The 27,218-nt window shown below is 41.3% G+C and overlaps 1 protein-coding gene across 4 annotated transcripts in view; it reads right to left on the bottom strand.

Moving 5' to 3' along the window:
- mbpb (myelin basic protein b) overlaps positions 1 to 27,218 on the bottom strand; it is a 92,069-nt gene that overhangs the window by 28,630 nt on the left and 36,221 nt on the right. For all 4 annotated transcript variants that reach the window (XR_009771138.1, XR_009771144.1, XR_009771126.1 and 1 more), the window contains one exon: positions 11,042 to 11,147. The gene's annotated coding sequence lies outside the window, so the exon portion shown is untranslated. The remainder of the gene's footprint in view (positions 1 to 11,041; positions 11,148 to 27,218) is intronic.

Raw genomic sequence — 27,218 nt, 5'->3', positions numbered from 1 at the left:
AAAAGCGGTGGACAATCATGCACAGCCCTGCTTTAACTTTATCACCCAGACATTAAATATGCTCAAAACCTCATGAGGGGAAATGACATTTCTGAAGGATATGATCAGAATTTTTTTTCACTTTGGCTTTGGTCTTTTATTGGCGCTTGTCTAGCGCGTTAGTGCCGAGCAGAGCTCCTCCCGCTCCCTGTCGGCCGGTGAGGAGGAGCGCTCTGACTGAGCTCACCAGCTCAAATCAAATCAGACGGATCTGCGGCAGCCGGTTCCAGCCCTGATACTTCAAGAGTAGCCAGTAGGTCCCAGATGCAATTACGGGGGAAGCACATCACGTATGAAAAAAAAGTGATAACTGGCTCATGCAAATATCAATTGATTTTACTGATAAAAGCACAAGTATGTCTGGACTGAACTCAGCTGAATTTCAATTTTCTGGGAAAGATGTCTTATCCTATTATGTCCATAACTACATTGGCTGCTCGCTGTCCTCTCTTATCAAACGTTTTTATGCTTTGAGATTTCATACCTGTTGATTTGAAAAGAGAAATCATTTGGTTGTTTGTGCACTCAAAGGAATTTTCTACTATAACTGCGTAGAAAAACACATTTCAGAGAAAACTTTCAGCCAAAGCCGTTTCAGTTGTTTATCAGACGTTCACATGTGATTTTTAAAGCACAGATCTCCTAGGCCGCTTTGCTGCCATCCAACTTTTCTATGAAAGATTTAAATGAAGATTAAATGCATGAAGCAACTGATCTTTGAATCCTGAAGGTTGAATCCCCCTTTGTAAAGGCCAAACAGTTTATGAGAGTAATTCACGTTTCATTTATTAAACTGCCCCGAAGCCTGCTTCCACGTGTGTGCAGCAAATATACAAGAAAGTTCCTGTGTGAGCCGCAGGCGTCAGACGCACCTCTGGTGGGCCAAGTGTGGACCGTCCCCACTCATTAACACAGCACTGTTCCTGGCTCTTCCATCAACCCAGCAGGTCCATAAGCCCCCGTTGGGCAGAGCTCGCTGGCTCAGAATAATGAAGTAATAATGAAAACAAACTTAACTTTTTGTCTTTTGATTTTTCATTCCAGTCACATACTGTATGTGCAAATCAGTACATAAACAAGGAAAAACTCTGGGTTATTCGCTTGCTTCTTGTGGTACTACAAAACAGGTAAAAGGTCTTAAAACATAGAGCCTAAAAATAAGGAAATAAAATGTAACAAGCATTTTTGCAGGTATTTAAAGAAGCACAATAAGAGCAATTAAGACATAAGTGTAATCAAGCAAAGCTAAAAGACTATAAAAAGGAAGGTATTTAAAGGAAACAACCTCCGATTAGATGATCCGAGGGTTTGACAGGATGAGTAGCTCAAGAAGCTTGAAGTGAATTCAACGTTAACTTGTACGTTAAGGCCTCTGTTGCAATATTTTGCACAATATGAATACAAAATTAGTTTTTTCTTTCTTTTTTATAAATATAATAAAAGAGAGCAATAATCCAACCAGAGGATTAAAAACATCAATAATCACCTCTGATTCAACTTTATTTCAAAATGTTCATGCAGTGTAAAACAGTTTTGGATCTGAAGTTTATGATATTGGTGAAAAGACAAGAAAAACAGACATTTAGCCTCTGATATAAACTTATTTATGTTGTGTTATTCCAGAAAACCAGAAAAGTTTTGAAGTCGTGAAGTCTTGAAGTCGTGCTTAAACAAGTTGGGGACAGACGCCGCTGAGAGATTTCTAATCTCCACACACCTGCAGCCTGTTGTTGTGCAACTCATAGGTAGCTTGGCTGTCCAGTTATCAAGGCTAATGATAATTCTATTAAAGAATTATTAATAATTAATAAAGTTGACTATTTATCAAATTGTATTATCAAAAATGATAATTCTCGTAGGGGCACCACCGCCGGGGCCTTACTTCCGGTGGGATTCGATAACGAACAGCAGAAAATCAGTCTCATTATGATTTGAATTATCCTGCAGAACAGCAAATCTTACAGAATAACAGTGAAGGCGTGATATCCGAACACTAGGCTCTGCTTAAACAAATCAATTTGTGACCAAATCTTGCATGAAATAACACAACCACTCATAAAGAAATCAATCAGGATTTATTCACATACGGGTGTCAAAAGATGATAAACGCAACACCCCAATAAACCTGATGGCAGAAATGGCTTCAGTATCATAAAACAATTAATTAACTAGAAAAACATCAATAGAAAAATATGAAACATAAACGTTAAATGCATGGAATGAAAACAAAAAAAAAGAAATCAAGCAATAATAACGAAGATACAGAACATCTACAGTTCAAACGGGGCTTCTGTGGTCTTTTAAAGATGGACGCGCCCTCTGGGCCACGTGGAATCGGACCGGATGGCGAACGCAGCATTTAAAACGTGCCTACGGCAGAAAACAACGACTACCAAATAATCAAACATGATAATGATAACAATGATGATGTAATCTCAGCTCTGAACACAGATTTAGCTCTGTAACGCTCTTAAGTTACTGATAACCCAGGTCTCACAATCTCACACACAGTTCTGAACACTCTTAAATCCTACTGATCACTGCTACGCGGGCTCACGTCTCCTCTGGGATCCGGAATCGGGTGCATGCGGGTTTGTTGACTGGGTTCGCGGTCCTGCTGGGGTTTCGCAGTCAGGCTATCGCGTCCCGTCCCTTCCCCTGAAACGGATTAGACAGCGGCGGGCCGCCTCGTGCCGGGCCGTGGTTCCGGACCAAACGGAGGCTCACACGCATTCCTAGGCGCGGCGGGGGGACCGGTCTTCTCCTGCCGTGCTTCCCTCTCTGCGCCGGTCGCCGACGCGCGGCCGTCCGGGCCCCGGGAGAGCTCACGCCGGGCGAGACGCCGGCCGTCCGTCCCCGATCCCTGCGCCGGTTCGCAGACAGGGGCTCGGAGCGGGGAGGGGGGGTTCAGTCAGAGAACTCAATCGCAGCTGTGTCCCGATCTGGTTGCCGGGAGCGCGTGGGCGTCGGAAGCTTGGATCTGTGAACTTAAAGAGGAACAGAGTTTAGTGAGAAATCGGAGCCTCCCGGGGGACCGCGGCTTCAACGGCCGGACCCCGCAGGGCCCGGTCCGGTGCGGGCCTCCTGCCTCCCCCCCAGCCCGGGGGAAGAGAGAGGTGGGATCTTTGGCCCAGAGCCAAGAAGATCCAGCTGTTCCAGGACGAGATGTAGTTGAGAAGAGAGTCAATGGGAGCCGGAGCTCCGCAGGCCCGGTCCGTTGCGGGCCTTCCGCCTCCCCCCAGCCGGGGGGAGGGAAGGGAGATGGGATCCTTTGGTCCTGCTGCTCAGGAAGAGAGGTTGATCGGAAGAGAGCGAAAAAGAAGCAGCGGCAGGGGTTTTGATCCTACGCGCGCTGCAGTGACGTCATCGGTGCCTCATTGCGATTGGATGCGCGCGCTTTCAGGCGCCGCCCCATCCCGCAAGGCATGCTGGGATTGTGGTTCATGGCACGGTCGCCATTTTATGAGGCACATTAAAGCCAGTTCCAGGCTGGGGGGGTTGCTGGTAGGTTTTGTGTCTGTCCAAAGAGGCCTGGTTTTAGGGCTCCGCTGCTTCCCGACCCCTGCTTAGGTGTCATAAAACCCCAAGGAAGTCTGTTTTCCCTGGCAGAAACCCTGCTGGGTCCTTGTTTTGATCTCCGGCCATGCAGTGGGGTCGTAAACGGACTATCTCGACCCAGGCCGAGATAACCAGGAGTTAGCAGCAGGGGGTCGCAGGACTTCAGGAAGAAGGGGCAAAGTCTGGTTTTACAGGTCCTTAAAATCACAAAATATTCATACATTTATAAATCCAGATTTCACATGGGCGACGCACAACACTGTCGAGATGATAGCTTCTAAGTAGAATAAAATGGTCAAAATGTAATGATTTTTGTGCATCAGTTCATGAAAAGTCTAAATAACAAGCTCTTAAACCATATTTCATGCGGCGGTATCAGATATTTCTGAAACGATGCTTTTATTACTAAGCTCTTTTCAAACTGTGATAAAGATGTGTTTCTTTGAATTTGGTGAGAAAACAAAGGCAACGCAATCAATTCAGTGATGACTTTTGTTCAAAGAAAGAAATTTGAGCAAAGACGACCATCTGAAGCAAATGCAGTTATAAAAACAAGAATAAAAAATATTGATCAAATATCATGACAGTAACTTATGAAAGAGTTTGGAATCTTTTTCTGCACTTGAAAGAAGTTGTTTTCCTTTTATTCTTGAAGTTTACAAAAAGGCCGGGCAAGTAGTAATTGTGGTCTGTAATCTCTGTTGCCATGGTGACGTATAAATGTGGAGGCCTGTGTCAGGAAGGGCATCAGACTATGCTGGTGATGATCCTTAAAAGAGGGCAAAAGCCAAAATAAGCTGCTTGCTAATAACTTTATATCATTAAAAACCTCAGTCCATTCTCAACTGCATGGCTTAAGGTTTTCCTTTTGAAGACGATGACATAAAATCTGCTTTTCCTTCATCAAAGTCCTCTGCAGACAGATAAGGGGACAAAAGCTATTCAGATGTGAGGGCCAAAATGGAAAAAAAAACTTTATATAATTGTGCCAAGTGTCTTGTTTGTCATGCCTCACACAAAGAAGGACACTTGCTTTGAACTTAAAAGAAGACACAGAAATGGGGCTTTTTAATGTCCATCCTGTTAAATGTAGCTACATGCTTTATTTTGCATGAGAATATAGTATAGTATAGTATAGTATAGTATAGTATAGTATAGTATAGTATAGTATAGTATAGTATAGTTTGGTAATATACAGGATCATAGATAATCTACACAGGAGAACTTCCATGTTTCTTCATAAATACATCTAGAAAGAGACAAAACAATACTTAAAGAGAGAAGACTACAGAGAACCAGCCGGTGCAGGTTAAGGCTGCATGAAGCAGCAGTTGTCTGCATTTCAAAGCGTTTTTGACCTTTAAGCAGTATTATCAAAGTATTATTATGTGAATTGAAATTGCATTACCCTTTGGTTTGTCTGCTGGTAAGGGTTCAGCGGTTCATTAACAGGAGCCGTCTCAGAGGCCTAGTTAAAGCCCGTGGTAATGTTGCACATGTGACGTCAAACAACCCGATCGCCCTTCACAGAGTCAGAAGCCTGAAGAAAGCCCGTGTTATCCCGGCAGATCCACGCCCTCTGCTTCCTAAGCTTCTTTGAAGCTGCGGATAGATTTCAGAGCGTTGCAGAACAGGCAGATTTAAGAACTCATTTGTGTGTGTTGCTGTCACCTCCTTATCCTTTTGTACCTGTCTTTTCCTGCCTGTCATTGTTGTTGGGATCAGTGCTTGTTTGTTACTGCCGGCTGTAAAACAAATTGGTTGGCCCCAGCGTATTTGACAGAACGTTGATCAGACACACCAGAAGCCTTCGTTGCGTTTCTCACATCATCCCAGAAGACTTTTTGCAGTGAAGCAGGACATATTATCCTGCTGAAAGTCAACAACCTGCATCCAATATCATTACCACATCCAAAACAAGCCTCTCTGGCAGACACGGAGGTAAAACTCCAACCCTCCGTGGATTTGAGTCTTCAAAAAAGGAAAAAAAAAAGAAATCTCAGCAGTATTTTGAGAGACTTTGAAGTAAAGTTGGGCAAGATGGCCATTACAGGCATCTTCTCCCGAAAGACCAACCCCACTTTTGTCTGTTCCTTCTGGGTTTTTATTGACAACTGCTATCTTATGTTGTTTTTTACTACCCTAGTCTGTAATGAGGAGGAAACATCGACGGAAAAGCCAGAGATACAAGTAGAAGTCTGAAGCTGCTGCAGCGTACATCAGCTAATGGAGCCATTAAGGTCTGTTAACCTCAAAAAGCCGGAGGTTTTCATTCTTGATCATTTCTGAGAGCTCTCCACAGGCCCATACTCAAAAAAAGTACAAATATAGCCTTTAGGCAATGGACATTTTATAAAAAGTTATGTAATAAACAAATAAAATAAAACAAAAACGTATTCATAATGGTACACAAAAATGTATTATTTAGAAGCTATTATAGAGAAAATTAAGAATGTTTTTATTTTCTGTGTTTTATTTAATAAGTCAGGCATTAAAGAGTAAACAGTCAATAAGCAAAGATGAAGCGCAGCATTGACACGCGTCCAGGTGATGGATATCTTACTCTGAGTGATGACGCCTATTAAAACCAGACGATGCTACAAAAAGACAGTTACTGTGTTCATCATAAAACTCATAATTTGTTGTTTTTTTCTTTGACTGCACTTCGAATGAACTGCATGGCGTTACTCAAGCATGATGCGCGGGCTTTAAATCCGAGCAGCAATGAGTCAGAAAATGACAAGGAAACAGGATTTTATGCACCTGCAGAAGTTAAACATGAAGCACTGAAGCAGAATCTGCACCTGGAGATGGTTGAGTTCTGCACATTAACCACCAGATGAAATACCCGCTAATAATAGAGTTGTGACTGTCACTTATCCCTGTGATCCTGCTGTTTAACATGAGAAGATGAATCATTATAAACACCAAACTAAAACCTTCTCGTTAACATCACGTCTCAGTCTGCCTCTTGTTTGCCCTCTTTTAAAAATGCATTTATCTTCTTATCACAAAATGCCAGAAGCAGCACTGTAAGGAAAGCTGACTTTTATTATTATACACTCTGTTGTTTTCTGTGCTATGCCTGTGATCAATTACGTGTTTAACACAGAGGACTTTAATTTTAGCAGCTCAATCTACAGTACTAGTTCCTTCCTAGGAGTCAGTGAGGACAACAATACATCTTAATACAAAACTCAACAAACTGAGGCGACTCAACTTTAATATGGATACACAAACGTTCAGTCTCACACACACAGTGCAATTACTCTGAGTAATTGGTTTTGCAGCGTATTAAACCAAAGTACTATTGTATATTGCTGTTTTAATTATATCGGTTTTATTACGCTGATTGGCACTGTTGCCTCACGGCCACAAGGTCCGGATTTAAATACCACCAGAGGCATTTCCTTCTCCAGCTCCTCCGGAGACATACATGTTAAGCTAACTGATGATTGTAAATTAATTGTAGGTGTGAAGTTGTTTTGTCTTGTTCATTTGTGTGCAACGCTGTTATAAAGCGGCAGCCTGTACAGGGTGTACAGTGCCTCATGCCTCATTGAAACAGGTGAAAATTGTTGTTTTTTCCAGTGATGAGCACTGGAAAAAACAGTAAAAAGTAAATTTTCACTTGAAATAAGTAGAAAAATCTGCCAGTTTGCCAAGATTTATCTTCTCATTACAAGCAAAAAAATTTTGTTCCACTGGCAGATTTTTCTACTTATTTCAAGTGAAAATTTACTTGAAAATTGTCAAATAAGTTATTTTTCTGGTAATGACTCTTGTTTTAAGTGTAATGAGATTTTTTGACTAAAAATTAGACATTTTAACTACAAATAAGACAAATATTCCTGGTAAGATTTTGAGTTTTTGCAGTGTACACCAACTCACAGAATCAGGTTCATGGTCAGAGGAATGAGAGGTCAAGCTTCTGTTCTAACCACACCACTGGTGCAGATATTGTATAAAGACACAGCAAAGATTAGTTTTGTGAACATCCAACGCTCCTTGGCAAAAGTTAGAGGGCTATGCCTCCCACAGGATAATAAGTTACAGTACATAAATAAAAGCTTGGAAGGTTAACTTGTTGTAAAGCCATGGTGACAGAGAGCCAAAGGATTACTGGCATCACCCAGATCATGATTTACACAAATATTCATCCGGGAAAGCTCAAGCGGATCAATCAATCAACTTTATTTGTCTAGCACATTTTAAAAACCACAGGGATAGCCAAAATGCTGTACATTAAGACAAAAGTGAACACATGCATTTCTGCCAAAAGTTTATCAAAACTAGACTGACTCTGCTCTTAACTAGCTCTTAACTAGCGTGCTTAGCAGGACATTCTCGCACGATGATAGTTACAAAATGTAGTATTGTTGAATTATTTGTTATTCCTCCATGCTCCCTTATTTTTAGTGCAGCAAAATATCATAAATAATAGTGGGGGATTTGTGATTTTGCAGCCGAGCATTTTGGTTCCCCATAAACAAACTCTGCTCCAGTTATTGTCCAGTTATTGCAGTTTATTTGGACAAACTGAGCATCTCACAGCAGAAAATCCCCCCATGTTCTAATGATTTAAAAACCTGGTTTTATATACTTGGTTATTAGTGACGATGCCAGCACGTATCGATGTTCTCCCTGGGACGTGAATGTCTTCTCGCATGTTACCTCCTCGTGAGCTCCTTGCCTTCAAAGCTCTATATAGAAATATTATATCAGAACTGTTGACTTTCCAGGGATCTCGGTTTTCATGTTTCATGTAAAAAATATGACTTAGCCTATGAATCTTACTTTTGAAATCCTTTATTTTGAATGCTCTGGTTGCTTGAACATATCGCAACGAATGTTCCTGTTCAAGTGATATGAAGCATTAAAGTCGTTTGGTTTTACAGAAATTTAATCTTTCAAAGATATGAAAAGAAAAGTATTTTCTTGCGGTGATTCAGGGTGCAGCTCTGCAAAACCTCTGAAAAGTATTTGATTTCTCCTGGGTTCCAAAGTGCATATGTATTATCACTTCAAAGTTTTTGTTTTTTCTTTCATTGCATTTCGTGAATTTGAAATAAAGTTGGTGAGAACACATTGCAGGAAAAACTTTTCCTACTGTATATCGCGTACTCATTACTTTTGACTTTTCCATACCATGTCCCTGGAGGGAAAATGAACCTCCTTAATATATTTCTAGATATTCTTTTATTTTTGTTCTTTTTTTTTTTTTTTACATTTAAGAATATTGCAAATTACATAGAACATAATACCTAATATCATATGCAATTAAAAGGTGAGTGTGATGATGACATCTGATCTTGAATATGTTTCTCCATTAACCTGTAGCTGTCTCTTCAAATCTCACTCCAGAAATTATTAATCCCTTTAAACTCATCTGCGTTCCCCATGTATGACTACACCGTTGTCTTTAGTGAACAGGAGTCAATGAATATGGAAATGTGTTTGCACTTCTCTGCTTCCAGCAGATGACACTGGCATGTTAGGTCCAGTTTTAATTAAATAGATAAGATAATGCCTTTATTGTCTCTGTATGTGATGTGATGCAAGTCTGGAGATAGAAACAAAAACACACAATGACCAGGCATATAAAACATGAAAAAACAGACAATTGTTTAAAAACAAAGTGCGTATTAAGTGCCTAAGTGCTAAATTATAGCACAATTTAGTAAAATGGATTAACATGAACTGATAGGCTGAATCGCTTCAGGGCGGCAAAAAAAACACCTCTTCAGCAGCCTGTTGGAGCCTGTTTTGATTGAGTTGTAACATTTTCCTGAGGGTGGAAGTTTGAAGAGGTCATGACCGGGGTGAGAGGTGTCCTTGATGATGTGATGCGCCATATCACCGAGATAAAACCTTGATTCAGGATGACAAATTGTTCAAACTTGCATGACTACTTTAGGTAAAATAAAATGTAAATTTTACTTTTCTATCTGTAGCATGGCTAGCCAAGTTATCCCATCTAAGTTTTTTGTTGATTACCCCTCGGACAGTAATAAGATGCCCAATCTTTTACCAAGTCTCCGGAAAAACACAAATATTGAATTGGGGAAAACTGCAAAGCAGCTCCCTAAGTGACAGCCTGCAGACCCGTGTCTCCTCTGGTATTCTGGCAGGACTGCACTCGTCTGACAAGAGAAGGGGATTCTGTTTAGTTCGAGACACTGCAGTCATTGAGACATTTTATTGAAAAGATGTTAAAGGACAAGACTTAACATCTTTTCAATGTGGCATGAAAGCTTTTGTTATTTCTGTGCAATCACAGCCATAAACGGAGCGTGTCAGATACGCCATCATTGCAACACAATCACAACCCACCAAGCTGCCTCTCCTCCTAGTTTCCAGCTGCACTTGCTCTTTCCCTGCAGTTTGTTTTGCGTTCTCATCGTGTTCATTAGCTTTGTGAGGCAGGTGTCCAAAAGATGATAATAACAAAAGGAGCACCCCTTCTGAAGTGAAGGTGGGACTTGGTGGTCAAAGCATCGAGAGTCTTTGACTCTTGCAGATTAGACAATTGACCGTTGTTCAAAACACAACATCAGCAGGAGGCCAACGTGTAGTTTATAGCTGACTCTCAACAGTTATTGTGTGACGAGTAACAAGAAAAATAAAAGTCAATTTCCTTCACCGTGGGTGGTCTCTGAAAGCTGCCTCCTCGCTCAGTCTCTGTCATCAAAGTTGATGAGCAGCGACAAGAAGCCTCAGAGACACTGATACGTTCATCGAGGTAACTGGAGCAGTTTTCTTTCTCTTTTTCTCGCCTGCCTGTTCTAAATAGGCGACAGTGCAACTCTCAGATGAGGAACAGTTTTCACTCATCTTTGATGACATGTTTAAAATGATTCACCAGATCTGTGCTGGTAGTTTTCCCCTGGCTTCACAGATGCTCCTGACACATGAACATCTGTCTGAATCGTTTCACACATCAAACTCTGCCCTCATCTGCTGAGGAGCAGAATTACAAACGCCCTTTTTAACCCCCGTCCTTTAGGACTGCACGGGTCACTCAAGAAGGAAAGCCTCTGAGAAACGACTCCAACAAACCACTAAGTGTCATCCATCATCCAGTTTTCAACTGGCCGACCGCTGACTGCCTAGAAGTGTCACAGCGGCGGATTAGCGGGCCCTGAGTCGGCGTGGGGAAACAGAAGCTGTCATTGTTGCTAAAGGGAATGGCAGATATGAGTGAGGAGAGCTGAGTTAAAGTGAGAGCTGTGTCACTGTGGATTCAGGGCTGTACTCTCAGGTTCGCCTGCTTTCTTGGCAACACATTTCACTGCTGCCTGTCGTGTTTCACTGTTACAGTGACAGAAATGAAGGGTCTTGTTATATATTTACGCAGCAATGGATTTGTGCAGGAAACATGCATCTGTTCTTTAAAGCCAGTGTCGACGCTTTAAATATGCATGATCACGTTTTGGCGTCTCACCGAAAACTTCATCTTGGGGTTCGGGCTCTGCCGCTGCCATGGGTTCTGCTTCTGCTTCTGCCTCTGCTTCTGTCGCTGCTTCTGGTTTGGGTTCAGGTGACAAAGCCTTTAACAAGAACAACAAAACAGATGTAAGAGGTGAGCGCCGAGGTGCCATAGCAACAGAGGAGACACACAGACCAGTAGGCAGAGCGAGGGAGGGAATACATATATACATATACATATACATATACATATACATATACATATACGTACACTTATACACATATTAAGGCTTTAATGCCTCACTAGCACAGAATTATGCTCAAATACATCTGGTTGAGATTTAAGGCTCAGTTATGCTTCTGCGTCACACCAACGCAGAGCACACGCCGCAGCCGTGACGCCGTGCTGAACCCTTCAGACTTCTCCGTCTCTCCATTTGGTCGCGGTGCAGTACCCCCCGCGGCCACTAGTTAGCGATCTTTTTCTGAATGGTTTATCCGACTTTTTCCGGTCACAGTAAATCAAAGAAATAAGGACAACTATTGTGCAAAAAACAAAAACAAAAAAAATCACACATAAACGAAGAAAAGAGCCCTGGAAGTTCACTACTGATTCAAACCGGAAACCGGAAATGCTTCGCTTTCAAACGAACCAATCACAGCCCTCTCGGTCTGCGTGTGGTCGGCGTCTCCTCGGCGCGTAGTTACAATTTTCAGGAGGTGCACGTCAGAGACGGCGCAGGTGACGGCGTGTCCTCTGCGTCGATCCAAACCACACGCCGTAGGCACGGCGTCATTTTGACGCAGAACCATAACTGAGCCTTTAGAAGAAAAAAGTCATGTTTTAACTAATGATGAGCACCTTTAATGTAATGGACATGCTCTGCTTGTCATCTTCAGGTTTTGGCTCAGAACAACTATAGTGGTAATATGCATGGTGATTTTCTGTTGTCTTTATGTCAAAAGCCTGAAATATCTTAAGTATGTGAAGAACCCGAAACCAAACCACCTAAAAGGTCAATTAGTTCAATTTCATCTCATTTATGATTGCAACATAAATAGTCTCTAGGTGCTTTTCAGAGACCCTGAACATAACTCCTGATCAAATATTAAAGATACAGGTAAAAATAAAAAGACAACTGTGTAAAATGGCAGGAAATGAAACAATGAAACTGTTGAGGAGTGGAGTCCACACACGTCAGGTCTGCTCAGGTCCGCTCAGCAGATTTGCAGTTTTGACAGCGGTACACAGCAACACTCGGGCAGCACAGTGCTCTTTCAGGGAAGGCCCGGTGAGCTTGTCTCATCTGGCTTTGCAGACACATGTATTGATCTACCTCCAAGTCATTGTCAGTTCTGGTTTTGTTGACAAGCACAAAGTTATAATCTCAGCCGTATGTGAGTTGAACCATTAGAATCACCTGGATTTGGAGGCAAAAGCATGTAAACCCTGGTGCTGAAACAAACACAGTCTCTCATTATTCTCTCGTTACTTTACATTAATCTGTAACCCATTGTAAAGGTTTAAAATTTCATAAATTCTGTGCCTGGTCTGGTTTTTTCTTCAACAATGACAAAACATCTTTTCAAAGCTCCTGTTTCTACTTCTGAGTGAGCTAATCAATAAGTGGGAAATCAACAGTCGCCTGAAGAAGCTGTGGGTACGCAGTGATGCAACTGTGATGCAGTCTCCTCCGCCGAAGGGAGGCGGAGCGTTAAACGAGCACTCGCTCATGCAATTTGCACAAAGCTCCCCAAGTGTCACGCTCATTATATTTTTCTGCCGTGTTTTATTACGTAAACTAATTAGATGTAAAGAAATTCAGATCTGACTAAGGGACTCCCAGTTGAGGCCTTGAGTAGCTGCCAGCTTTGAAATAATTACACCTCCAAACAGAAAGCAAGGGTTTTCAAAGCCTGAGACAGATAACCCCCCCCCCATACAAAGCTTGGAAAATGAATAGTGAAAGAGCCACCACTCGTAGGTTTTTCAGCTAACATTATCCCTGCATTCCTACAGTCTGGGGTTTTCAAATGTATTATTCATCCCGAAAGCCCAAAGCATTCATCTTTTGTTGGAACGTGTTCATGTACACCCACATAAAGGGACAGCTGTCTTATCAGCCTCGCCAGCCTCGCAAACTACATCAGCAATGCAAACAGCAAATCCATGATCAAAAAAACTGAGTCTCTACTGAAGGGATTTTTCCTGAAAAGATAACGCTGTTCGGCGAGGCGGCTGATACGGCTGAATATGAACAGAACTACCGTTCAGATCGGAAGAAAAAAGAAGAAAAGGATGGCAAAAAGATGAACAGCTTGATGCTGGTTTTGCTTCTGCCGTAACCTAAAATCGATTCGCCACTTGAAAAGTGGCTCTTGCGAAGCAGCGCCTCCACGCAGGTCATGTCAGGGACGATGGGGCAGCATCTGGCTGAGAGCAGACACAAGTGACCAAGTGAGACATCTCTTTTCAGGCCTTCCAGTGAAGCCTCTGCTCTTCCTTTTCCTCATGCAATTTAGTTTTTTTTTCCAGTCAATTATCCAGCCTGCTCATGCTTAAGTCCACTCCATTTCCCATCATGCTGCATTTGCTGTAACTTGAAAGTGGCAAAAGAGAAGAGAGGCACACTGATACAGCGTATAAGAAGTACTAGATGACTCCCCTCTGACATCCCCCATAAATCCTTCTAAAGAGTGCTTTTGAAACCGCCTTCTCTCTCGTACTGCATGGCACAATGTTGTAAACAGGTAGAAGGAGCGGGCCTGGAAGTTGGAATTAAACGAGGCCTTGAGGCAGAGGAAATTCCTCGAGGATTTTTTGTAATGCAGCCCTAGACGGTAGCCCCGAACCCTTCCAGGCCAATAAAATTGGCTATGGCCACTGCCAATCAAAAGACCACACCTTTATTTAAATTAATTGCTTTATATGACTTCACCAGTGTTGTAGGAAAAAAATAAAAAATCACCCCGTACAGTTTGATGGCAACTCTAATTATAGACCAAAACTGCTTTGAATCAGACTGTAAATATGTTTATTTCTGTATGCTTTAACGCGAGGTCACTTGTGCAGCCAACTTAGTGGTCAGTCAAGGAACTGCAACCAAACACACATACTGTTCAGCGTCAAACGGGCAAGGACGATGCCGCCCCTGGGCCACACCCAACAAAATATGGGGGAGGAGGTGAATCTGGTGGCCGACTCCATCCCAGCAGCCAGGAGCAGATATTTTGTCCAAACCATGTCACAGACATTTCATCAAGACTGCAAGAGCCCGTGAGGCTTCGGTAAAGCCTCCTGTGGAGACAACTTCTAAACTCAAACAAACTGGAGCTGAGGAGCAAAAACTGGACTTATCACGTGAATATTTTTCTAGGGTCTGTTGGGGCCCTAGGCAAAAATTTCTAGGGGGCCCCTCAAACCAGCATTCATCACCATTATGTTATAATAAACTGACACCAACGAAAACTTTATGAAATGTAGTTTTTTATTCCAAATGTTTTTCTTTACCTTACCCGGCTGAGCTGAATCGGCTCCATTTAAAACTTCCAGAATGAACGTTAAATTCTGTGCACACGACACTGTGTGTAGTTTTTTTTTTTTTGACACTGTGTACAGGTGGATGATCCGTGATCATGGGAATGACGACATGGGGGCCCTTGAGGGAGGTTTCTTTACTGGCTACTGAGATGTCATTGATAAATGCCCTATGTTTGTTTAAGGAGGATGTGGTCATTGCGGTTACCACATTTTGAGATCTGTGGAGTAAAAACAGCCTTCAAAATACTTTTTTAGTCCTCAATACCCCTCTCAGGAAACACCTTTGTTTATAGTAATAATTAAATAATAAAAAAAAAATAAAAAAAAAAAAAATTTTTTTTTGGGGGGGCCAACAACTCGGGGCCCCAAGCAGTTGCCTGCCTTGCCTGTTCACAAGCTGCGTCCCTGGTGATCATGAGAGTTGACCAACCTACTAGGCAGCTGCTGAATATTTATTTACTCCATACTAACAGCACAAAAGTGTTCTGCCTGGCAATTTTAACCTCAATCTAAGACCAAAGAGTCTCACGTAAACATCAATACCAGAGAGAATAAGCAGTAAAAAGATAGGCTTATCTGGGTAAAAAACTGTAAAAACATGTACTGTACACATTATATGAGAAAGGAGAGCTTGACAAGTGTGCAACAGTAACAAAGTGAGGTCATTTATTTTCCTGAAGCTACTGGAGTGTCTTATCTCTTCCTCTCATAACGTATGATTAGCTTGATGTTAGGGAGCACGCTTGGTTGTTTGATGGCTGTTGTAGACACTCAGCCTTGATGCCTGTCGGGTCAGATACACAGATCCAGCCCTCTGAAGTCCAGAGCAGAGGGAGGTGAAGAGGACTGCAGCTATTTCACCACCTCTCGTGGCTCGACTCGTACGAGACTTTCAAAGGGACCCGACCTCATCTTCTTGTCTGTGTCAGTGAATGCTGTGCTCTTTAGTGTTTTCATTCATCTCTGGACAGAGATGGAGGACGAATGGAACATGCCAGCGCATCATACCAGCAATCTTTTTAATAAGACATAAAAAAACACGGTGTGGCCTTCTTCAAAGTTTTGAATTTATAATAAATTGACAAGAGACAAAGAGAAGAATCACATCAAAAATGTGTATCTGTTATTCAGAGGTGTAAGTAGTTCATTCATCTGCTGATGCAGGCAGGAAGGAAATGAAAGGCCGACTCAAGTCATTTATACCAGTTCAAAGTGATTTGCAAAGCTTATTGACAAGAGAAGCTCATTTATTGGCTCCTGAGCTTTGCAGATAATTTGAAGCTTCCTCTTTTTGGGGGCTGTGGTGGGGATGGGAGTGCATGATGCATCAAACCAGTGCGTGACTTAGCACACGCGCAACATTGAATGAGTGCAGCACACTTTCCCCAAACTGAGATTGTTTTCACACCTAATAGAGTGAAAAAAAGACTTGGGGATTCGGTTTGATCGGGGTTGCAACACTCAGCTGGTTCCAGTTTGCTTTTATACTGGACTTTGTATAACGTATTCCCTTCCTGGCCTGTGGCGGAACTGCATCAAGAATTGGTAAAGGAGAAGAAAGGGCAAACAATGAACAAGAGACCTCGCTCATTTATTGGTTAAAGTAGGGCAACTTCCACCCCCTCTTTTCACCATGCCCAGCGTAGTCCGCTCTCTTCAAGCTGACAAAGAACTACATCTTAAAGCTGACCAGAGTTTGCTTCTTCGATCAACATCTCCTTAAACTAAGTGGATTTTCCGAGCAAACAAACTCGAGTTCGATTAAACAGGGCTGGTGTGAATGCGCCTGTAGAGGAGTTAGATTACGGAAATGATGCTCTCTGCTTGCTTTGCTTCTTTTACTCATATCTCTCAACCAAAATCTACAGAATAGTTGGACTTAAGTGGGACTTCTCACGTCATCCATTTTCATTGGTTTATTATAGTTATTGATCAGTAGAGTTTTATGCCTTGTCAAATACAATAATCATGTCTGAATAAGTAGTAGTTTCTTCTCCCTTGGTTCTCCCCCGGATGTAGTTTTTTCCCTTTTCTGGCAGCACTGGATTGGACGGGGAGACGAGCTTCCAGAACCAGCCAACCACGAGAGGGGCAAAGTCTAAACCACGCCTTCTCCAACTATAGTATAAATGTTTAAATTACCCGATCGGGTATGCGATCGGGGGTCTATTTTATTGCATCTGGGGACAGTCTGGACTTGTTGGTGTAGGACTGGTGAGCTCACGATTCTGTACAATAAACGCTTCTGGTGAATTTTGATCAGATCAGTTGTTCCTTCCAATTTCTGAACACGGTCAGACTTTCTTTAAAAAAAAAAACTGACAGAACACAAGCTAATTCAGCACATGGTGCCTCCCGTCTCCACAGATGAGTACGACAAACTTCTTGAAGTGCATGCTGAGGTCAATTCTTTATATGGAAGTGAAACCACTCTACTGATGACCCACAGCGATGAGCAGGCCAACACTCATCCTCCCTGGAACTCTCTGAGTGCAAACCCTGAGGATAAATCACACCCTTTAGACCTGGGAAGAAGGCTGACAGGAAGAACTCAACACCTGGATGAAAGGGTTGACCAACACTAAAGAGAAATGTTTCTTCAACCCCAGCAACAACGAGGAAAGGGCAGCGGACTGGGGCTACAGCAAATGATGGGAGCAAATTCACAGAAAACAAAGGAATTCCTCTACAAAACAGGTTTGCTCCATGACCATGACTCCCTGAAGGAAAAGTCATCTACCAACAGCAGAGAAAGGTATGAGACCAGATCATACTCCACTGGGCCTGAAACCCTGATAGTGGGTGACAGAGCTGTAAATGATATCAAATGGTTTTGCAGCAAGACAAACACCAAAGTACTCTGTTTTACCAACGACACGGTGTCTGATATTTCAGAGAAAATATTGATGATAGCTGATGAACATCCAGCAGTAAAAAACCTCATCATCATCATCATCATCAGGTAGGGGTGGGCTATATGACAATATTAGATGAGTGAGGGATTACAAAGTGAAGATGATCTTCCAAACTGCAAAGATCGTGGGATCGTCAAGGGCACATTCTTTAAATTGCATATCTATGCTGTTGCATCGAATCGTGATTTGATCAAAAAGAAATAAATTGTGATATGATATTTTTGCCATATCGGCCACCCCTACACAGATGGTCCCTAAATGTTGTGAAGCAACAATCGGGAATCTTAAAAATGTTTTTTTTTCCTCTACTGAACAAGGTTTGGGGCCTCAATGCCGAAGTGTTTGAGTGGACCTCTACTGACAGTCCGGTGTGAAGATGAGAGATTCACCAACAACTTTAACATTTTCTGGTAACACAGACATCTTTTTAAGGTATACGGTATCTTAATAAATACATAAATAAGTACAGCTGTTCACCTTAAACATTTTTTCTCTGTGAATCAGACACCAGCAGCCTCCCCCAAGAACAGATGGCAAGGAAATCAAAAACAACCGATAAGACAGTGTTCTGAAGGACAACTACAGCCCGCTGAGATAAGGAAGGACCACGGAGGACAGCAGCAAGAGACTAATATGTCACAACAACAAGTGGAGCCCCCCTCAGCCCCAACAGAGGGCCCCAGACCTTTCCCCCAGACCCCACCCACCTCCTGACCTTCTCCACTCAGCCCTGACTCCCCACTCCTGGATTCCACTGAGATGAAAAACTTTGTCAGGATTGGAATCCAACTCACAACCACGCCCAGATCTCATGTTTTCTCCTGATAACGTCCATCATCCAGCAGCTCGCACTAAATAAGCATCCACTAAAAGTCGCTGAGCCCCTCCACCTCCTCCACAAACTGTTCCTTCAAGGTGGCATCATGATCTGTTTCCTCAGCGTATCAAGGATGACGAGGCTGATTGTGTTCACAACGTTCCAGAAAACAACTGATATGTACCGGGTCCAGGCGGTAAGATAACCAGCACTGACTCTTTCCACAAAAAGCTTGGGCCCCCGATGGGAGAACGCTGTAAAATATCTGTTGCTTATAGGTCACAGAAAAGATAAAAAGATTAGAAACAGAATACAAACATTAACACTTATGTCTTGTCAATCTCAACTTTCCCTATAAGTAATACCAGCTCCCAAGTCACTTAAACTGTTAGACATCAGATCTCCGTATGAAAAACATTTAATCAGTAATTTCATTACTGAGCTTAATCTTGACATTATGTTCTTAACAGAAACATTGTTAGATGAACACGGTAAGACACCTACTTTGAAAGCGTTGACGTCCCTCAACTTTAGTTTTGTAAGTGAACGTAGAGATTATAAGAGAGGGGGAGGGGCTAAAGAACGATCTGATGTACTAAAAGTTTTGGTTTGACTCAACATGTGAAACGAGCAACGCACAAATGGGGGCATATTTTAAACTTTATCATCAGTAAGGGTTTTAACATTTCCAATGTCTTTGTGACTAATGTGGCCCTGTCTGACCACTCTGTTTTCTTTGAAAGGACCATTTCCATCCACTCAAGTAGCCAAAAACAAGTGATAAAAAAACCTTTTTTAATCACCACTCAACTGAAACCTTTAACCAAGCCTACTCTCATACCTCCACTCCACTTGCATTGCTCTCATTAAGGGGAATGTTGTCTCAGGTAAGAAGACATCTCCATAGAGAAAATCTCTGTGGAGAAATACTCCACTAGTAAGAAGTGAAAAGCCGAACGGAGGTGGTGAAAGACTGGACTCCAGGTTCACTATGATATCTATAAAGAGAGACTTCAGAGATATAATCTATAACTGAGGAATGCAAGGGAATCTTTCTTCTCTGAAAGAAACATCAAAAACAGTTGTGCATGTGTCAGTTGCATCTGAACTCTACTCTACAAGGGCCTGCAATGACTTTGACAACTTCTTTATTGAGAAAATCCAGAAGATTATAAAAGCAGTCAGTGCACCACTGTAGAGTCCAGGAACAGTACCGTCTCCAATCAAAACCAATTTGGACAAAATGGCAAACTTTTACCCATTTAGCTAAACCAATCATCCTGTTGTCTTGATATTTTACCCACAGCTTTCTTCAACAAAGCTTTACCCATCATGGCATCTGATCTGATTCAAATAGTAAACTCATATCTTTTGTCAGGTGTTTTTCCCCAGACCTTGAGGACAGCAGTCATCAAAACACTGATGAAAAAGAACAATCTGGACAAGTTGCTAATGCCAAATTATAGTCCATCTCAAACCTTCAATTTACCTGTAAGGTTATTGAAAAAGGTTTGTTTCGACAGTTAAATACCTTCTTGATGCTTTGACATCTTCCAGTCTGGCTCTCATGTTAACCACAGCACAGAGACTGCCCTTGTCAAGGTGTTAAATGATCCACATAAACACAGACTGTGGTAGAATCACAGTGGTGGTATTATTGGATCTCAGTCCAGCATTTGACCATAGTATTGCTAGAGCGATTGGAGAATTGAGTTGGACTTTCTGACCCTGATGAGATTAGATGATACTTGACTTAAAGGACTGGGACAAATTAGTGTAAAAAAGTAACTTAACATCGGAACCAACAAAAATTACATGTGGAGTTCCCCAAGGTTCTATCCTCAGACCCTTCCTATTTAACATCTACATGCTTCCATTAGCTCAAATTATTTTAGTTACCATAACTAAGCAGATGACACACAACTTTACCTTAAAATGTCACCAGGAGACGATGAGCCCATACACATTTTGAGTAGATGCATTTAACAAGTCAATGAGTGGGTGTGCCGTAATTCTTTCCAGTTGAACACAAACAAAACTGAAGCAGTTGTCTTTGGACCAAAACAAGAGTGAGCTTCAGAGCTTCAGTTATTACAGCTACCAAACCACGGATAAGGCCCGAAATCTGGGTGTAGTCATGGACTCAGACCTGAACCTTCAGAGACACATTAAAACAATTACAAAGTTGGTCATCTATCACCTGAAGAACATCTGCAGGATCAAAGGACTGATGTCTCAGCAGGACCTTGAAAAACTCATCCATGTGTTTATCTTCGGTTGAATTGATTACTGCAACAGTGTCTTCATAGATCTGCCTAAAAGGTCAGGCAGCTCCAGCTGATTCAGAATGCTGCTGCCCGAGTTCTCACTAGAACTAAGAAAGTTTACCACATCACTCCAGTTCTGAGATCTTTACGCTGGCTCCCTGTAACTCAGACAATAGACTTTATAATACTTCTATTAGTTTATAAATCACTGAATAGTTTAGGACCAAAATACATCGGGGACTATTTGCCATTTCAACCATCCAGACCTCCAAGGTCTGCTCCGTGTCCCCAGAATCAGAACGAACCATGGAGAAGCAGCATTCAGCTTCTATGCTCCGCAGATCTGGAACAATGATCTCCCAATCACCAAGTCAGTATTGTTTCGGCATCCGGGTTGCCAGCTCGGCTCTAATTATCGCAGCAGCCGCTACGAACGTGTTGGATGAAAAACCTGGCAACCTCTGGTCGGGGGGAGGAGGGGGAGGGTACACACCGCTCAACAATATTTTGAAAGTGACTGCAGTACCAGTTTTGGCCATTTCTTACAGACAGCTCCTTTAAGATTTCTGCTCACACCTAAACTGCTGCACAGCTACTTTAAAATGACCAAATCTATGCAACTACAAGGTGCATTTGAATACATTAAATATTAAAATGAAGGAAACACATCCACGGTTACAAGTGTCAAATTACGTATCGTTGTTTGTTCACTTAAATTGGTTTTTGACCTTTGACATTTACATGGATTTTGTTTTTATGTGTGTTCAGTTTCAGCTACTACTTTTGATTTCATGTAGAGTGTAAATGGTGGTGCCCAGTTTTTTATTTATGTAACAAATAAATGCATTACATTGCATTACATTTTTTCTGAAGAAGTTATTGTTAATTAAAAAAAATTGAAAGAAATGTTGAAGTCAAGCCTGAGGCCTTAGTGTCTTCCACATGGTAGTATCAGATCAATATTGGTTATTGACTAATAAACCCCCGGCATTGGCATTCAAGCAGTCACCTGTGGGGACACTGTGTTCCAGTTTTTAATGCTGCACTGATAGTGACGATTCCTTCAAAAACCAACAGAAGACTTGTTTTCTCTTATGAAATTCAGATAGATAAGCTTTTCATTTAGCAGACTTCACAGTCTGTTATCTTTGTATTATTTTTCTTGTGTTTTTTTCATCTTTAATTAAACAATTTAAATGCAAATAAAAGTCCCTTGGTTCCACACCTTTGAAGAAGCACCTGAAGACTTCAAACAACATTGTGAAACACTTTTGTCAACGATGAATAAATACAGAGCTCCAAATGAGATAACATTCAGAAACTCAGTCATGATAAAAATTAAAACAGTTGAAAAGCTCAAACTTTTGCAGCTGGAACTGTGAAGTGGAAAAGAAAAGAAAAGATGGTGATGTAAAAATCATGAGGTTCAACTTTTCTTTTCTTTTTTAAATCGAACTAAGCAAATTGAATTACAATGTACCTGCTGTGGGGAGAATTACCCACCCAGAATAGAGGAAAAGGCTGAGATAACTTTAATCTATCCATATCTTGACTTGACAAAATGAACCTGTTCCAGAAACTATCAGAAAGACAGCTTTTACATCTCTCAAACAGAAAAACAGGAAGCAAAAGCTTATGACAGCTCTCTGGCTGGCACAGCTGTGGTTTCTGAAGTCCACCAGATGATCCTTAAGCTCCCTCGTCTGGAGACTCGAGTCCTAGTTTCAGCAGTTTCGGTGACAGAACTGCAGTGCAGTCGAGCACAAAGCAGCTCATTGACCGCAGACTGGTTCAACGTCACATTCATGTTAACAGCATTGTACAGCATGAAATGAAAAAAAAAAACTGTTTTGTAATTGGTATCGTGCAATCAGCTTGGAGAGGTTTGCAGTAGGTGACGTTTAATCATCACTGGTCTTTCAGACTGGTTTCTATGTCATCAATCAGAGAAGGAGAAAAGATAATCCAAGAGGATACCTGACCTGTAAACACACCAGTCAGGACTTTCTTGCAAAACTCTCAAGATGAAATGATAAAGTTTTCCAACTGTTGCATGACTACACAGCTAAGGGACCACATGAAGCTGTGGGATGGAAGAGAATTATGCATCCTAAATCTCCTGCACCTGGTTATTTCCAGCATTTCCCAAAAATGAAACAGTTCTGCATGACTGCAGAGCCTGAACTAAAAACTGCAAAACTTAACCCTATAATGCCTGAAATACAGTATGAAATATCCACCCATCCATTTTTTATACACACAGTGTAACAGGGGTGGCGCTCATCCCATATCACTACAGGAGAAAGGCAGAGGTACACAGTATGAAATTATACCAAAAAAATGCTAATATTTTACAAGTAGTTTACGCTGCAAGAATATAAATTCCCTTCTGGGATCAATCAAGTATTGATCAATTCTATTATAGTATATTGTTGAAAACAAATATAACACTTCAAATTGTATTTTTTTTGTTAACAATTCCTTAGAAATTAGACTTATTATTAAAACATTTGGTTATTTTATGTGTTTTTTTTATTCATTTCTTTGTTGCTGTTGTTTTAATTCTTCTTTCTTTTTGATTATCAGGATTGCAGTCTCAGAAAACAATGTATCAGATAGGATACATATGGCCCTATAGGGTTAAAATATTAGCATTTGTCTTCTTTCCTTAAAATAAAGTTTTTCTAGTCAGTTTGTTATAATCTTTTGCACCCAGGTTGTGTGGTTCTCTCTGACTGTTTACAATCAATAGAAATGACAAATGGGGGCCGGGGCAGAGTTCACAAAATGACAATCCTGATGAAAAAAAAAAAAATCAATTCCACTTCGAGAAACATCAGTGTCGCACCATCATTACATCTTTTGGTATTGTGTACGAACAACACGGTTTTCATATACAAGCAGTGCACTACAAATGGATTTAAATATTTCACCGTGCTGGTGCAATGTAAAGACCAGAGTCAGTTAGATCAGAAAATAACACTCTGTCTTTGTTACTCCAGGTTTTTCATGCAACAAGAATAGGGGGACACGTCCACACATCCAAACTCGCCGCTGTGACTCACAGACCGCATCATAGATGGTTAATGAGACACTAATGTGGCCTGTGATATAAAATGATTTGGACTTCTTATGAACTTTGTTATGAACATGAACCAGTGAGGCTGAATATCAAAGTATGTTGCGATCAGTAGTATGAAATAAAAGCGCCCTTGTGCATCCCTTTTCTGTTTCTGTGAGATTTTGTCTCGCATGCTCATCTCTTCGGAGGTCTGTTTACATATTTTTGATGATGTCACAGTTAGGGTAGACATGATGTGTTTAGGATCATTATCCTGTTTTATATCATGATTTGGATGAACACTAGATTCTGATTGGCTACAGGATGGACAGTTATTCTTGATTATTGAAGCCCAATAAGGAATTACACAGGAAATGATCCCGTTTCATAAAAGTGGACGTACAATGCAGTAAATACAACTGGAGCCAAATACTGGTTATGTAGATATCTGCAGATATTTGTTCATTAGGTGAACATCAATTTTGAATATGGGTATCCGTAGTACTGTATTACTACAAAACACTGCATTCTAACCCTCACATTAACGTCATACATGTGATACCAGTACCCGTCACGTCGCCGTGGTCGTACACAACCTCCAAAAGAAAGCCAGGTTTAAAATATTTCCTTTTTAAGGATGAATACTGAGTTCTGATTAACTGGGTTTTCATTCATTCTTGATAATGGTTTCATACTCACGAGCCCAGTGAAAATCCTCATATTTCTAAATGTAAATATGGACATAGATTTAACTCAAAAACCCATGAAGCAAATAACTGCTGTAAAACAAACAGAGAAAAAACCCACAAAACGGATGTGACACGCCCACACACCAAACTGAAAAATGATTAACCGGCAGTTTGATTCTTAAATACTCACATTTCCCTTTTCTGTGAGGATTGAAACTGACAAGCTCCTAAAGAAAAACTAAAACGCATAAATTACTCAATATGTAAATAAAAAAATGCATTTAAATGCTACTATAAATATCAAAAACTGCATTTAATCATTGTTAAACTTACAAAATGTGACTTTAATTGATATTTCTGACTTAAATTTAATTTGCATTCAGCATTGTGTTCATATCATTTTTCCTTATTTGTATATTTATTTATATTTATTACATGATGTTGTTTTCTTGACATACGTTTGCATGATGTCAAGATATCGTATTAGTGTCTTCTGCCACAGAGTCCACAGGAGTGTCTGATCTTTCATTGCCTGACTTCACATAGATGTAGATATATACACATTAGAGCTAATGTGGCCCACCGGCAATTAAAAAAGTCTATTTTTAATTTTCTGACCACTTTGCAGCTTATGATGCTTCACTCAAAATATATTTGACTTTACAGAGGGTATGCTACCGTTACGACTGCAAGGCAACAATTGTAAAATAGTTTGAAAAAGATGTTTCATGTAAAACAAACACAAACACATGAGGGAATACACAGAAAATGAAGGTCTAAAACAGTACTGGTACGGCATGACTGGCATCACCCTCAAGTTAAGTGATTTATATAACTTATGATGGGAAATTGTTGTTACTAATGAAGCAGAAAGAAAATAAGAGCAAAAGCAATTCAAATTGTCACTTTGGAGGTACAGTGAATGCTGACTTGGTGAAGATAAAGGCAACGTTACAAACAGGGAAACTGATAATCTGCTCTTATCTCATACTTTGAGACAGAAAACCTAAACCTGTACCACTCGTCAATTACATTCAGACTTTCAGACCCAGACAAAATAACAGAGCTGCGTTATACCTGATGTTTCAGCTGGTAGTCACATTAGACAACAAAATTAAAGCTGTACACGGGAAAACAAAAGGTTTTCAAAACATGTCAACTTTAACATGTCACACAGACGAAAGAGAGAAATGTGGATGGAATCCTTGAGGTGCGACAGAGATGATCTGGCTACTTGGGCTGATGAGGGGCTATCTAAATACAACGGGCATTAATTTAGCACGCTTTGTCCCTGTTTGGCTGTTACCATGGCAACTAGCTCTTCTGCCAGACCTTTACATTGACTAAAATGTCAGCAAAAAAAGGAAAAAAGGAAGGTAAACAAAACGAAAACACAGAGAAACAGACAGCATAATTATAACAATAAAGCAACTGAATTGTTGCTTTGGTGCAGCACAGTGGCCCAGCGCCTCTCCCACCAGCTCCATCCTTGATAAATGAATCCACCGCTACTCCCTCTGCTCGTCTCTCTGGAGTCTGGAGCGGAGAAAACTAACCGGGCTGAGCCATCAGCCTTCCTGCCAGTTCCACTCCCCTCTTCCCTGAACCAGCCAGGGAGCGAGCTGGGAGCCAGACCGCTCATACTCTGCTGGTTCACGCCGCTACACACACAAATCAAGCAAGAGCTGCTGGTACACAGTACCTTTATCCTCAATATGTTCTTTTTTTTGCCTTTATGCTCCTCCTGGCTCAAAGTTAGGCATTCTCAACTCACTCCCAACCTCTTCAAGCCCCAGTCATCATGGCACCAAGTCATTAAATCCACCGTAATTTTGAAAAGCAGCAACAGACAGAGCTTAGATGAGGCTGATGTTAATTTACAAAACTGTCAAGAAAATCACATTAATGTCTCAACTTCAGTCTGACTCTACCTGACTCCACCAGAGGCTAACCGGAGCGTCTGGCCTGTCATTGCTGCAATCACAGAGCTGAAACATGCTTTTTCGTTTAAATATATACACCGGTATTTGTTCTGTTCAGCTGCAGCAGAGGCAGTTGTTTTCTGTCGAGTGTTATACTTCAGGGACCACCGGCAATTAAAAAAAGTTTTTCGGACAACTTTGCAGCTTATAAAACCTGCACTGCACTTATAAAAGCTGCACTGAATTTCCCACAAGATCTTGAAGTTTGTTGGATTATTTTTCTTCACCCTGTTGCCATGAAATGTAATAACTGCTCCTATTTGAGTTGGTTTGTTTTGTTGTTGTTTTTTAACTTCACCCTTCTTCTTCACACACCAGTGTCTATCTGATGGTATCTGAGTTCAGTCTAGTTTATTGTTCGAAACGACAAAAAAACCACCACTTCAGTTCAGATAAATGGATGTCCAGGATGATTAATTGGTAGTCGGGCTGAGCTAATGGCTGAATGTGAAGTGTCCCTGGAGAGTGTTTGTGTCTGGCCCGATGCAGCATCGTCTGTTTGCTCGTCCCGGGTCATGGGGGTTATACTGTGGAGTATCGCCGCCGAAGTGCTTGTGATTCTGAGGGTTCATTATCAGCCGCCATAGAAGAACCGTGGAGTGCTGCCTCAGGTATCGCCATGGCAACATGTTCCAATTAACAGCAGGGTGCTGACTGTTGTCGGTGCTTTAAATGCATTATCTAATATTATCTGGAAAGTTTTAAGCAGTCCAGTTGGTGCAGCGGTGAGATCTTCACTTGAGGATGTTCTGCATTTATGGTTTTGTCTTGATACACAACAAGATGGGACCAATGTGTAGGCTTTCAGCTTTCATTTTAGAGGTTTCACAGAAATAAGGCATTTATGATGTAGGAATTAAGAGCCAATTTAAGCAAAATACCTAGATTTTTCAGGCACTCAGTTTGGGCAGTTGACTGAAA

Source organism: Cololabis saira, chromosome 3, assembly GCF_033807715.1.
Source record: "Cololabis saira isolate AMF1-May2022 chromosome 3, fColSai1.1, whole genome shotgun sequence".
Taxonomy (NCBI): Eukaryota; Metazoa; Chordata; class Actinopteri; order Beloniformes; family Belonidae; genus Cololabis; species Cololabis saira.
Note: the sequence above shows the minus strand (reverse complement) of the source record. Positions and strands in the feature narration are given on the sequence as shown.